This window comes from Stegostoma tigrinum, chromosome 33 (genome assembly GCF_030684315.1).
Source record: "Stegostoma tigrinum isolate sSteTig4 chromosome 33, sSteTig4.hap1, whole genome shotgun sequence".
Lineage (NCBI taxonomy): Eukaryota > Metazoa > Chordata > Chondrichthyes > Orectolobiformes > Stegostomatidae > Stegostoma > Stegostoma tigrinum.
Window position 1 is genome coordinate 2,256,474 of NC_081386.1, and position 15,382 is coordinate 2,271,855.

At 41.9% G+C, this 15,382-nt stretch overlaps 1 protein-coding gene across 1 annotated transcript in view; it reads left to right on the forward strand.

Annotated features, from left to right (window-relative positions):
* adamts17 (ADAM metallopeptidase with thrombospondin type 1 motif, 17) overlaps positions 1 to 15,382 on the forward strand; it is a 505,079-nt gene that overhangs the window by 56,183 nt on the left and 433,514 nt on the right. The window lies entirely within an intron of this gene.

The following is a 15,382-nucleotide window of genomic DNA, read 5'->3' on the forward strand; positions in this document are numbered from 1 at the left end:
ATATTTGTGATCTTAGTCTTACCCATTTTTTTCTTAGTCTGAGTTTCTCTGCTGATTTACTTGATGAAACATCTGAATGCAAAGAATAAATAACAAAAACTGAACAGAAACAGCACAATGAGAGCTATCTGGCCTTCGAATTTTCATGGACAGGATTTTCATGCTGCTTGCCCCTTACCTGATGTCTTGTTTGCAGAGAGAAGTTGGCAAATAATTGAGTTGAGCAGATTTTGAAAATGTCTCTGTGCTGAAAGTAGATGGTGTATTTTTCCAGTCAATTTGAAACATAAATGCTCTTGATACTCCTTTAGTTCATTGCAAATCTCTCTACTAACCATAGTAAATGCAAGCAAATATTATGTTTATAAGCAATCAATTCAGCTGAAAAAAATGAGTGTACCATGGAATTGTATGTCTCATTGAAGTGTGCCTTGATACTGAATAGGTGGGAACCAGTGCTATAAGATGTTATGGTGTAGTCTTGGATGGGTTTCCTTCTGTGTTGTTTTTGGAGACTAACATAATTTGGAAATCTGGATCTCCAGATGAGGTTATTTTCAGATGAATATATGTAAACCCTTTCAGGTGAAAATAAGTTATCTGCCTGATTTGAATGTAAGGTAGGGAGAATTCTGTTCTTTCAATCTATGGGACCTATCTCTCTTGCCCTGTTGTTGTCCAGATGTTTTTGTTTTTCTTCCTTTGGTTCTTTGTGTAATAACGCCCGTTATCTGTTGATCGATGATTTTATGGTCAATCCAAAATTAATTTATTTAATGCCCATTGCTACACAATGGGGAATGGATGGTAGTCTTTCACACCTACTTATTTTGAGTTTTGTATCAGCCTGTAAATAATATAAAGTGTAAATTCTACAGATGGCTTTCATCCATGGTATGTGATTCAGTGGGAGAGTACATCACCTATGGTTACTTCCATTTTAAGAATCTTCCAGAAGCATATTCAAACGAGTTGAACCTTTGTCTCTTTAGAAATTGCAGATTGTCACCTGACCCTTGGAGGCCATCTGAGGCCATATATGCCATGTTCATTTATTTAAAAGTCTGATATGTTCACTGGCACGTAACACAAGTGTGACACTGGAATGTAATTAATAAGTACAAATCGGGATTCTGGGCTGTACGTGGCATTAGTTTTATATTAATTAGGTGCTGAATGGTATGAAGGATAGTTGGCATTAACTGGGGATTCACCTGTGCTTTGATGTATGGGAATATGCTGAAACTCCAGCTGATTGGAAATTTAAAGTATGAACTATGTATTTCTATAAATAGAAAGCTTGTGAGTCTCTCTAAAGACGTGCGGTTCTATTTTTTACTGCCTGGCCATCTGACTTAAAGCACATGGGTCCCTGAAGGTGATTTAGCACAATGGGGAACAAGTCGAAAAATGTAAGCTCTGTTTGATGAAAGTTTGTTGATCTGAAATGCTAACTCTATCTCCACAGGTACTGCCAGACCACCTGAGTGGTTCCAACACTTTATTTTTATTTAATTTATATGGTCTGCTGGGAAAACTGATTTGACTCTTTTGGAATAAAACTAATAAGACATCGGGAAATGGAAATCAAGGGTTTATTACTGGGCTGAATCTTGCCACAGCAGAGGTTGTTTATCGAAGACAGAGGGTAGTTGTGGAGAAGTGTTTTTCTGACTGGTGACATGGATAGAGTGAATTGCCAAGGTCATTTTTCCAAAGTAGAGGAATCCAAAAATAGGGCACAGGTTTAAGGTGAGTGGGGAAAGGTGTAAAAAGAACCTGAGTGGCAACCTTCTCTTACACAGTGTGGTACGTGTATAAATGAGCTGCCAGAGGAAATTGTTGCTTAACTGGTCAACTGGCCTGTTTCCAGGTTCAATTATAACATTTAAAGGCATCTTGATGGGTATATTGAATAGGAATGGTTTAGAGGCATATGAGCCAGATGCTGGCAAATGAGGGATAGATTAATTTAAGATATCTGGTTGGCATGGAAGAGTTTGACTGAAGGAACTGTTTCCATGCTGTACACCCATATGACTCTTGTTTGTAATTTTGTTTGGATGAAAATGTGCGGGCTGTGAGTAGTAAGTTTGCAGGTGACATGACAATTTATAAGAGTTATGGAAGGTTGTTAAAGAATACTGAAGACTAGATCAGTTGGAAAGTTGGGCAGAGAAATAGCAGAGATTAATGTAGATAAGTATTGTGGGTGCCTTTTGGGAGGTCAAATGTAAGAGGAAAATATGAAGTAAATGTCAGGAATTTTAGGAGCATTAGTGTAGAGAGGGATCTTGGGATGCGTGTTCACAGCTCCCTGAAAGTGGCAACACAAGTGGAAATGCTGGTAAAGAAGCTTATGGCAGGCTTGTCTTAATTAGTCAGTGAATTGAGAAGAAAAGTTGACATGTCACATTGCAACTGTATAAATCTTTAGATAAACCACACTTGGTGTATTGTGTGCAGTTATGGTTGCCCAATATAGGAAAGCCGTGGAGGCTTTGGAGAGCCTGCAAAAGAGGGTTACCAGGTGAAATAAATGCACAAAGGCAGGTATCTTGTCACCAAGTCATGCTTTATTTCCATGTGAAGGTACATGGGCTCCAACCAGCCACTCAGAGTCAGTTTCAGGACTGAGGAGACCGTCTAAATCTCCTATTTATATCTGTTAACCAGGGCTGCCTGATTGGCCCAGGCTAACAACCCCAATCAAGTGTCTCATAGTCAATGAAATCCACCTAGCTCTCATTCCAATCACTGCACCAGGATGTTGACTAGATTAGACTGCATTAGCTATAGAACATACAACAATACAGCGCAGAACAGGCGCTTCAGCCCTCGATGTTGCGCCGACCTGTGAACTAATCTAAGCCCCTCCCCCTACACTATCCCATCATTATCTATATGCTTATCAAGGGCTTACATTTGACCTACCTATAAGCAGAGGTTGTACAAATTTAGATTGTTTGTTTATTCTAGAGCACTGGATCGGGGGGGGGGGGGTGAAACGACCTGATAGAAGTATATAAAATTACAAGGGGTGGATAGTTGGAGATTTTTCCTAGGTGGAAATGTCAAATAGCAGACCCTTTCAGTTTAACGTAAGAGAAGAAAAGTTTAAAGATGATGTACGAGAAAGTTTTTTATGCATGGGGTGGTAGGTGTTATGTACCTCTATGGGAAGTGGTTGAAACAGATAGGATAGTAATGTTTAAGCAGCACATGAACAGGCAGGGAATAAAGGGATACAGACCACGTTCAGGAAGATGGGATTAGTTTAAAATGGTATCATGATTGGTGCAGATATGGTGGGCCATTGGGTTCCTGAGCTGGACTGTTCTAAGAGCTGTGTTTGGGTATCTTGGAAAAAAAAACTGAAAGAACAGCAGATGCTGTAAGTCAGGAACGAAAACAAAGTTGCTGGAAAAGCTCAGCAGGTCTGGCAGCATCTGTGAAGGAAAAAACAGAGTTAATGTTTCCGGTCTCGTGACCCTTCCTCGGAACTGCCTCAGAACAGTTCTGAGGAAGGGTCACCGGACCTGAAACATTAACTCTGTTTTTCCCTTCACAGCTGCTGCCAGACCTGCTGAACTTTTCCAGCAAATTTTTTTGTTGGGTATCTGGTAACTTGGTGCTTATCATGCTGGACTCTAACAATTTGGAAGTTGAATGTTTGCCTGCCAAATTGTAAAATTGAATTCATTGCATCTCGTACTTTGAGCTTAAACCAAACAATAAATCACCATTTTATTATTAGGAAAACCCATTTGTTTGTTTAATCTTTGGGAAAAATAAGCTGCCAAGGCTGGCCTATTCCTCAATTCTTAGTGTGCTCTGAAGTGGCCCAGCAATGGAACTCTGTTCTTCAAGGAATGCATAGTGAATGAATGTGGCCTTGACTGCATCAGCCATATCCTGTGAAGAGAAACAGAATGAATATCTTGCACTCTTCTGTTCCTCTGTCCATTGCTTAGCTCTTGTTGAAATGTTTGGAAGGCATTCTCCACTCAAACCTTTGAACTGCATTTGGATCTTGATTTGTATTTTTAAAGGAAGGTCATTCCAGCTGCGGATCTCCTGCTTGTCTGATTGAAACAGCAAGATAAAATCCGGTAGCAGTCAGGGAGTAGATGCGCAAATTAACAGAGCATTGTTACAGGTGTTTTGTTTTTGTTGCAGGGGTTAAAATCGTTCCCTGCCAACCCCAAAGTGCTTCACTGAGACAAGTAGCTCTTTGAATAAGTACGTAGGAAGAATCATATCTCCACGATGGTGCATCTTCTGTCATCAGAAGGAAGCTGTGGATAAAACTGTGGTTTGGAGAGTTTGCCCTGTGATGAAGGATGAATTCTAAATGGTGAAAGCTGCAAGTTACAGCTTAGTCAGGAATATCATAAAATGCTGTGCAAAAGATTTTGTGGTGAATATTCCTTTTATTTGTTCATTTTTATAATCAGAATTTTCTTTCAATGGCAAAGCAAGTGTGCTGGCTGCTTTTATTAAAGCACCCTACAAAGGCTCCTGATCTCTTCCGACCAGACAAAATTTAAATCTGGCACAAGCATAGGGGTCATCTTGGTGACAGCAGTAACGATAGAGGACTAATCAGATTAAAGTGTTCATGGTATCAATAGTAGTATCTTTCATTTTTAATTTTTTAGATATTGACATAAATGACTGAACTAACAGGCTAAAATAAACTTTTAAAAAGAAAATGTGTTCTAAAATGTCTTTTAAAATCATTATTTAGGAAGTTTTTTTTTCAAATACAAAATTAGCTTCTCAGTATAATTTAGGACATTTAGCTAATTATGGTGTGAGTGCTCGGAGGTTACCATAAAGGGACCCGCCTTCTTAACTTCTCCCTTGCGTGAAGTGTATTGACTCTGATTAAACCACAACCAGTTGTGTGTCTCAAATGAGAGAGCAGCCCTATGGTCCCAGAGGACTGTGGTGACTTTTTCTCTAAGACCCAGATACACATTATTCAACAATGTGTAGCCTTTTCAAGAGTATTTTAAACTGTGAGGCCAGCAGCGTAAGGGGGTAATTCAGATTGATTCAGTTATTTTCCAATTCATAGTGTTCAGACACTCGCAGACAACAACCAAATGCATAAGCATAAAATCACTGACAGCAGTTTCTGGATTTGTATATTATTCTGTGCATGTGCAGCCTTAAGTTGCTGCCAGTGATTGAGAAAGTTGACAGTTTCATATCATTACCACTATAAAATTCATGCCAGTGTTTAAATTTTAATTGAGAACAGCAATGACTTTATTTTGTAGAAATCCACACTTGACATTTATGAAAATGAAATTCTGGGATGGGCCTTTAATTTACATTTCTGCCCTACTTGTTAGGATCTTGGCAGATATCAGTAGCTTTTAAAAAGCAATGTGAATTCCCTGTGGAGTTACTAACTGAAAGAATTATGCCACAGGATTTCATCTTTTAAGCAAAAAGAAATTACGGTACAAGAGTTAAATGAAGCAAGCTCTACTCAAAACACCATATTTTGTAATCATTTATGCTTCAGAGCTGTAAATTTCAAATCTCAGCAGAATATAAACAGTATGTTTAAACCCCATTCTGTTTTCACTTACACCCACCATTTCCCTAGACTTTTGAGGATCTTGAACATTCATTCACTCCTTTGGGCCAAATGAGGTTTTTCACAGTGCTCAATGAATTATTTTGACTCTCATTAGTGTTCTAGCCAAAGAGACATATGTGGTTGCTTAATGCCCTTCCACTAATATTTGCCTCCTAATTGTGAACTCTCAGGTCAAGCATGGGCCTCTCCAAATTCTTGCTTGGTGGATTTTCACTATTTGGCGAGCTGCTGCCTTCCGTGCAGCCTGTACATTGTTGAGTAGGCATTTCATATTTTTCTTGTGGCTGAGGGCTGTGATCTCAGGCTCTGATACGTACCGTCCTAGTAGGGGTTTAATACCTCTCATGGGCATTTAAGTACTAAAGGGCCAGCCTCCAGTGTAAGTGTCCAGTGAACCCACTTAACATGATATTTCTCTTTGTGTGCCACGATGCATTGATTTTTGTGGATGTATTCAGGGCTGTGTGGGAGCCCGCCTACATAGCCTACAAGATTTTGGTGGTATAGGCCTCTACCTCATTGCCCACTGTTCCACATACACTGTTCCAAGTTGTGTTATGCACACGAATCAGCCTTATGCACTCAGATCTGCATTCATTTGAGGGTGCAGGGAGATGGGGCGATTGGTTTCCTCCACTGTGGCTGCTGGTGAATGTTGCGTTGGACCCTGTAGAGACATGGACTGATGTCTCCGCTCTGCTCCTGGTTCTTGGGGGTTTTGATGGGGTGCTCTGCACTCTCAGCTGTGGTGGCCTGCTCGGCCACAGTTAAAGCCTAACAGCTGCTGTTGTCTGTGGTCATAAAATCATGGAGTCATACAGCATGGAAACAGACCCTTATGTCCAACTCATCATTGCCAACCAAGTTTCCCAAACTAAACTAGTCACGCTTGCCTGCATTTGGCCCATATCCCTCTAAACTTTTCCTATTCATATATCTGTCCAAATATCTTCTAAATGTTGTGACTGTACCTGCATCTACCACTTCCTTTGGTAGTTCATTCCATGCATGAACCACCTGTATGTGAAAAAGTTGCCCCTCATATCCCTTTTAAATCCTTCCCCTCTTGTCTTAAAATTATGCCCTCTAATTTTGAATTCTCCTACTCTGGGGAAAAGACCTTTGCTATTCACTTTATCTGTGCTCCTCATGATTTTATTAGCCTCAATAAGGTCATTCTTCAACCCCCTACACTCCAGGGGAAGATGTCCCAGCCTATCCAGCCTCTCTCTGCGGGGATGTACAGTGATGGGTGACCCTAACCTCTGGCCCACATACTGGGAACGTCCTTCCACCCTTGCTTACCTTAGTGTTACAGAATCCCTACAGTGGAGATTGAGGCCCTTCGGCCCATTGAGACTGCACCGACCCTCCAAAGGGCAACACAGTCGCATGTGGTTAGCACTGTTGCCTCACAGTGCCTGGGACTCAGGCTCAATTCCACCCTCAGGAGACTGTACAAACTCCAAACATTTCCCCGTGTCTGCGTGGGTTTTCTCAGGGTGCTTTGGTTTCCTCTCACAGTTCAAGGGTGTGGAGGTTAGGTGGATTAGCCATGGGAAAACGCAGGATAACAGGGATAACCTTATGGGGTTGGGGTTGGTCTGGGTTTGGGTGGGATGTTCTTTGGAGGGCCAGTGTGGGCTTGATAGATGAAATGACCTGCTTCCACACTGTAAGGATTATCTGATTCTATCCCAACCATTTCCTGCTCCCCCAACCCTGCCCCTGTAACCTCATATTTACCATGCTATCTCCACTAACCTGCACATTTTTGGACTGTGGGAAGAAATCGGAACATCTATCTCCTGAACCTTTCTCCCAAGCTTGGGCCATTCTCCTTGAAACCCAAGCCTCACTGTGGGTATAATCTGCAGAGTTGAAATTATCTCATAAGTTTCTACCCACCCCCCCCCACTCCCAGTGGTGTGTGTCACTAAAATCCTAGTCCAGGTTTTTGTTCTGATGTGGAGCTGCTGGTGTTGGACTGGAGTAGACAATGTGAGAAGTCACACAGCCCCAGGTTATAGTCCAACAAGTTTATTTGAAATCACAAGTTTTTGGAGCGGTCCCTCCTTTGTCAAGCGAAGAAGAATTCCGAAAACTTGTGATTTCACATAAACCTGTTCAACTATAACCTGATGTCATATGACTCTGACCCAGATGTTTTTCAAGTTATACATTTGTAAGATGTGGGTGGCACTGACTGGCCAGCATTTATTGCCTGTTCCTAGTTGCCCAGGCGAAGATGGTGGTGAGCTGCCTTCTTGAATCACTCCAGTGCCTCTGTTAATGGTTGACCCCCAATGCCCTGTTCAAAGGCTGTGTCCCGTTTAGCATAGTGCTAGTGCCACACAACATGATGGTTATTCTTGATGTGAATGCAGGACTTCATCTCTACAAGGACTGTGAGGTAGTCGTTCTCACTGATACTGTCATGGTCAGATGCAACTGCAGATGGCAGATTGGTAACAATGAAGCCAAGTATGTTTTTCCCTCGTGTTGGTTCCGTCACCACCTGCCGCAGACCCACCCCAGCAGTGATGTCCTTTAGGACCCGACAGGTAGATCAGTAGCACTGCTGTTGAGCCAGTCTTGGTGGACGTTGAAATCTCCCACCCAGATTACATTTTCTGCCCTTGCCATTTTCAGTTCCTTTAAGTGTTGTTCAACATGAATGAGCACTAATGCATCAGCTGAGGGAGAATGGTACGTGGCAATCACCAGGAGGTTCCCTGCTCATGTTTAACCTGAAGCCATGAGACTTTAGGTGGTCCGCAGTCAATGTTGAGGATTCTCAGGGTAACTTCATCCTGACTGTATACAACTGTGTCACCACCTCTGCTGGGTCTGTCCTGCTGATGGGACAGGACATAGCCAGGGATGCTGATGGTCGTATCTGGGACATTTTCTGTTAGGTATGATTGTGAATCTGATTATGTCAGGCAAGCCTGTGAAACAGCTCTCCTAATTTTGGCACTAGTTCTCAGATGTTGGTGAGGAGGACTTTGCTGTTTCTATTGTTGTCTTGTCCAGTGCCCAGGTTGCTGCCAGATGATCTGTTCACTTTCGACCAGTTTCTTCCAGTTTGAGAGATTATGTGCTTCTAACCTTGCACTGATCTTTATTCTGAAAGACTTCAGTGAAGTGAGTCCACAGAAGTTTCCAGAAAACTATTGGCTGTTCCCTTTTCTTTTGCTTGCATTTTTTTAAACCACACATCTCTACAGATCTCTACTAATGCGGCTGATTGCTGTTAACCAGACTGTTTTCGTGACCTACTACTGCCCTCCCCCTTTGGGTATGGCAAAGTAGTCCACGGTGCTCAGGCAAATTAACATTAGTTTTATTTCCTTCATGAGGTTGAGCCCTTATAAAACTCATCGATGGGTATTTTAAAAGAGCTAATGGAGGTTTGCAGAGGGTCCTGACCCGAAACATCAACTTTTCTGCTCCTCTGATGCTGCCTGGCCTGCTGTGTTCCTCCAGCTCACTCTGTGTTATCTCTGACTCCAGCATTGGCAGTTCTTACTATCACTGCTCAAATGTGGGGATCTTTTTGCTACCTCAGCTAATTGTGCTGCTGTGAAAGGGCTTGTATGTGTGATTGGATTTTCATTATTTTGATTGTCCTGGTGGCTCGTTGTCAAAGGGTTCATTGAGGCAGGCAAAGACACTTGGGTTTCAGAGAGCTCTGATTCCCCTGGGAAGGGAACGTTGGGGTGTCCCCAGTCATCACCACACTTGGTGTACCTGTGAGCCTGTACCCCATTCTATCTCATTCTTTCCCCTCCCCACTACTCCTCTGATTTTGGTTCCAAATGTACATATCAGTCCTTTCTGTGCTGAAAGCTGAACTTTCGAGATTCATCAATCTCACGCTGGCATTGAGAATGTCGTGCAGTGCAGGCTTTATGTTCTTTGCGTGCTTGATGTAGGGCTTTGTGCATAACTGTAAATTTGTGCATTTTTATGGCCACTTGGCCACAGTTTTTTGGGCATTATCACAGTCTTTGATTGCACACTATGCTTCCTGGTAAACCTTTTCACACTGAGTTTGGAACTAGCCAAATGTAATAAATTCATCTGGTTCCTCTGCTCCTGCTTTATCAATTTATTCATTTTTTGTTTTCTCCAACTCCTACTTCATCTCAACTAATTCCTGTCTTAACTTAGTGTTTCCACAATTTTTTTCTCATAGCTTAGGAATGTAGGAACAAGAGTAGGCCCCTTGAGTCTGCTCTGCCATTCAGTAAGATCATAGCAGAGGAACTGAATAGATGCTTTGCATCAATTTTCACGTGACACAGCGGCAATATACCAAAACTTTGAGAGTCAGGGAGCAGAGGTGAGCATCGTGGCCATCGCTAAAGAGAAGGCACTAGGGAAGCTGAAATGTCTGAAGGTAGATAAATCACCACCCCTGGATGGGCTACACCTCAGGGCTCTGAAGGAGATGGCTGATGAGATTATAGATGAAGGGTCTAGGCCCGAAACATCAGCTTTCCTGTTCCTAAGATGCTGCTTGGCCTGCTGTGTTCATCCAGCTCCACACCATGTTATCTCGGATTCCCCAGCATCTGCAGTTCCCATTATCTCTGATACAATTTAAACCCCGCTGCAAAGCCTCTTCCAAGGATGCCTAACCTGAAGAAGTTACCCTCCTCCCTGCGGACCAACCTCAGGGGGATCTCTCTCCCACTGCAACTCTCTCGTAATCTCTTCAGCCTTAAAACCTCTCCACCTATCTTCTCCTCTATCCATCTTCTATCTGCCTCCCCCTCTCTCCCTATTTATTTAAGATTCCCCTTCCTTTCCCCCATTTCTGAAGAAGGGTCTAGGCCCGAAACGTCAGCTTTCCTGCTCCTAAGATGCTGCTTGACCTGCTGTGTTCATCCAGCTCCACACCTTGTTATCTGAGATTATAGAGGCATTGGTGGTCTTTAAGGAATCACAGGAGTCAGGGAAGGTCCCAGAAGACTGGAAAATGGCTGAAATAGCACCCCTGTTTAAGAAGGTGGGAGAGGCAGAAGACAGGAAACTGTAGGCCGGTTAGCTGGCATTGGTCAATGTTAAGATTTTAGAGTCTGTTATTAAGGATGAGATTGCTGAGTACTTGGAAGTAAAGGAAGAGTCACTCCGGCTTCATCAAGGAGAGGTCATGCCTGACAAATCTGTTAAAATTCTTTTGAGGTAATGAGCAAATTTAACAAAGGGGAACCAGTATATGTGATCTAATTTGATGTTTTGAAGGACTTTGAGGACTGCTAAATAAGAGGCCATGGCATTAGGGACAATGTACTGCACGGAAGGCTGACTAACAGAAGGCAGAGAGAAGAGATAAAGGGGTCTTGGTGATTCGTGGAGATCTGCAGAGTCAGTGTTGGGACTGCAAGTTATGCATTAGTGATGTAGACGAAGGATTTAAGGGCAGATAACACAAAGTTGGATGGAGGTACAGATAGGGTTGAGGAAGCAGGGAGGCTACAGGAGGACTTGGACAGGCTCGATGAGTGAGCAAAGAAGTTGCAGTTGGATACAATGTGGAAAAGTGTGAAGTTATGCACTTTGGTAGGAAGAGTAGAGGTGTAGACTATTTTCTAAATGGGGAAAGACTTTGGAAATCTGAAGGGCAAAGGGACTGGGGAGTCTTAGTGCAGGATTGTCTTAAAGTTAATGTGCATGTTAGGCGGTTGGGAAGGCAAATGCAAAGTTGGCATTCATTTCAAGGGGACTGCAATACAAGAACAGAGGTCTGAGGCTGTACAAGGCTTTGGTTAGGCTGTTTCAGACATAGTAGGAACTGCAGGTGCTGGAGAATCTGAAATAACAAAGTGTAGAGCTGGATGAACACAGCAGGCCAAGCAGCATCGGAGGAGCAGGAAGGCTGATGTTTCAGGCCTGGACCCTTCTTCAGAAATGACCCAAAACATCAGCCTTTCTGCTCCTCTGATACTGTTTAGCCTGCTGTATTTATCCAGCTCTACACATTGTTATTTTTGGTTAGATTGCATTTGGAATATTGTGAGCAATTTTAGGCCTCATACCTAAGGAAAGATGTGCTAGCATTGGAAACAATCCAGATGAGGTTTACAAGAATTGATCCCACAGCAAGAAGCATTGTCACATGAGGAGCACTTGATGACTCTGGGTCTGTACTTGGTGACGTTTAGCAGGATGGGATAGATCACGTTGAAACTTACAAAATACTGAGAGGCCTGGATTGAATGGACAAGTAAGGGAGAGACTAGGACCTAAGCGCACAGCCTCAGAGTGATGACCATTTAGATCTGAGATGAAGGGAAATTTCTTCAGGTGGTTGATTTGTGGAATTCTTTGCTGCAGTATGTTGTGGAGGCCAAGTCAGTGAGCATATTTACGATGGATAGGATTTCACAGAATTTTTCACAGAATCCCTACGGTGCGGTTGCAGGCCATTGAGCCCATTTTATACACATCATTCCTCTGAAGAGCTTCCCATCCAGGCTCACAGCCCAAACTTTCCCTGTAACCCCATGTTTCCCATGGCTAATCCAGCTAGCCTGCACATCCTTGGGCATTATGGGCAATTTAATATGGCCAATCCACCTAACCTGTATATCTTTGGACTGTGGAAGGAAACTGGAGGACCCAGAAGAGCCCTATGCTGACATGGGGAGAATGTACAAATTCCACACAGACTGTTGCTCGAGGCTGGAATTGAGCGCAGGTCGCTGGTGCTGTGAGGCAACAATGCTAACCACTGAGCCTCTGTGCTGCCAATAGGTTCTTGATGAGTAAGAGGATTGACGTTATGATGAGAAGGCAGGAGAATGGGGTTAAGAAACATATCAGCCATGATTGAATGGCAGAACAGACTCAGTGGGCCAAATGGCCTAATTTTGCTCCTATATCTTATGGTCTTATGATTGATATATGGTCCAACTTCAAATGTCTGCCTGGGGCCTGATAAAAAATTGTCTATCACACATTTAAATTTAACAATTGAACATTAACTGCTACTTGAGGAAGAGTTCTAAACCTCCAGTACTCTCTGAGTGTAGAAGTGCTTTCTAATATCTCTCCTGAATGGCTTGGCCCTAATTCCTAGACTTATGTCCCTGCTTCTAGAATCTTCAATCAGTTCATCTTTATCTAGCCTGACTTTCCCTGTTAATATCCTGAAGATCCTTAATTAGATCAGACATTAACCTTCTAATTTCTCGAGAATAAAGGTCTATTTCGTCTAGTCTGTTCACATAACTTAAATCCTGAAGTCCAGGTATCATGTTTTAAAACCAATATTGATCTCCCACCAGGCCAAAGCATCCTTTTTAAGGTGCCCAAGTTTGGTCTCTTTACACGAAGTGAAGTCTAACTAGAATTTTGCATAACTGCAGCATAATGTCTGCATCCCTATGCTCCAGTCTTTACATATGAGGGTGAGCATTCCATTAACCTTTTTGACTATTTCCTGCATCGGTTTGTGGCATTTTAAAGCGCTATGCAGCTGAACCCCCAAATCCCATTGTACATCTGCTGTATTTTACTTTGTGTGTTCTAAAAAATACCCTGACCTGGATCTGAAATGAATAACCTCACACTTGCTTATATTAAAGTCCATCTGCCAAAGCTTTGCCCATTCATCTAATCCATCAACATCCTGTTGTAATTTTGTGCTGTCATCAACACTGCCTGCAATATTGCCCAATTTTGTGTCATTAGCAAATTTAGAAATTTGACTTTTTAATGCCATTATCCAAGTTGTTAACAAGTATTGTGAATAATTGAGGCAACAGCACAAATCCCTGCGGGACACCACTTGTCATGTTTGGCCAATTTGAGTATTTGCCCATTATTCCAACTCTATTTCTTGTCTCTCAACCAATTTCCTGTCCATGTCTGTAATTTGTCCTCAACAATATAACGTTTATCCTTTTAGCTATGTTTTAGTTCTAACTAATACTATGAATCATTGTAAGGTAAAGCAACTAATTTTCTTCTTTGTTCCTCTTGTATTTAAGATTTATACTTTGTTTCTAACTTGGCTCCATGAGAGGCAATATTGTAAGCTTTTCACTCCTGTACTTTTGTACTTGAGTGTATGTGACAATAAAATCTAATTCGAATAAAAATCTAATTCTAATTCTGCAGACTTTTTCCTGAACTAACATTGTCTTGTGTGGGACTTTATCAATAGTTTCTGGAAATCCATATAAACAATATCCATCAACTTATCTGTGTTCACCACCCCTGTCAGTTCTTCAAAAAAAACTGAGGTTTATCAAGCATGACCTCCCTTCACGAGTCCATGTTGACTCCCCCTGATTAACAGAAAATTTAAGATGATCAGCTACTGTATCCTTGTTTCTATGGTCCAACAGTTCTCCCACCACAAACGTTAAGTTGACTTGTTTGTAATTCACTGGTTTCTCTTTGTCACTCTCCTTAAAGAGTGGAATGACATGAGCAAATTTCCAATCTAGAGATTCCACTCCTGAATTTAGGAAACTCTGAAAGATGATGGTGAGGACATTGGCAATATGCTCTCCTACCTAGTGTACTTTAGGGAAGGAAACTGCCATCCTTACCTGATGTGGCCTATGTGTGACTCCAGACCCACAGCAATGTGGTTGACTCTTAACTGCCCTCTGGGCAATTAGAGGTGGGCAATAAATGCTGCCTAGCCAGTGAAGCCCTTATCCCGTGAATGAAGAAAGAAAAAAAATGCTACCTTTAGTACTCGTAGGTGGTAACTGTTAGGTCCTGGGGATTTAGCAGTTGTCAGTTCCATTAATTTCCCCTTTATTTAGACCCTGTCCCTGATCCGGTGTTACTCTGTTTGGGACTTCCATGAGGTATCCTCCCTTTTTGCTGTCAATACTGAAGCAAAATATTTATTCGGAACGTCTGCCATTTCCCCATGGTGACTGGCAATATCCCCACTCTCCATAGTGAGCCAATAATACTCTTAACCAGCTGCTTTTTGTTCATATAACTATACAAACTTTACTTATTTTCTTTTTGACCTTTGAAAGTTTCCGTTCATTAACTTTTTTGTCTACTCTTTTAAGGCACTTAGTGGCCCTTTGTTTGTCTCCGTATTTGTCCCATTCTGTGGAATCTGTACTGTTCTCTGTGTTTTATAACCTTTTCTTTTAATTTTATGCTGTCCCTTACCACCTCAGACGTCCGTGGCTGGTTTTTTTTGTGAGCTGGAGCTTTTCCTTCACGTGGGTGCAAACTCTTTTTGAGAACAATATACAATGTTTCTTTGAATACCCCCACAGTTCCTTCATGTTTTATCTATTAGCAGAGCATTCTAACTTAGCGTGGGCAATCTCTGCTTCATCCCATTAAAGCCTGCCTTACTTAAATCCAAAATTCTAGAATATGATCTTTGCTTGTCACTTATAAACGTTACATGAAACTTGATCACTATTTGACGAATGCTCACGAACGTTAAAGTAAATTAAATTAATTAAATCCGACTCATTACTAGTCAAATATTGCATGATCCTTTGTCACATCGATGGCATATTGCCATAGGAAACTATTCTGGACACAGTAGAAATTCATAGTCTTTCTGGTAGGTGCATGTCTGTCTCTCGCAGTCTGTTAAAATCCCTATTAAAACTACTCTGCCTTTTCTATGTAGTTTCCTAATTTCAGCATTTATACAGTCTAGCACTTTTGAGATTTTGCCATGTGATCTATATTTGATACCATTGTGGTTTTAGTTACTTTAAGATTCCTTAGTTACATCCATTGAGTGCTTTCTCCTCA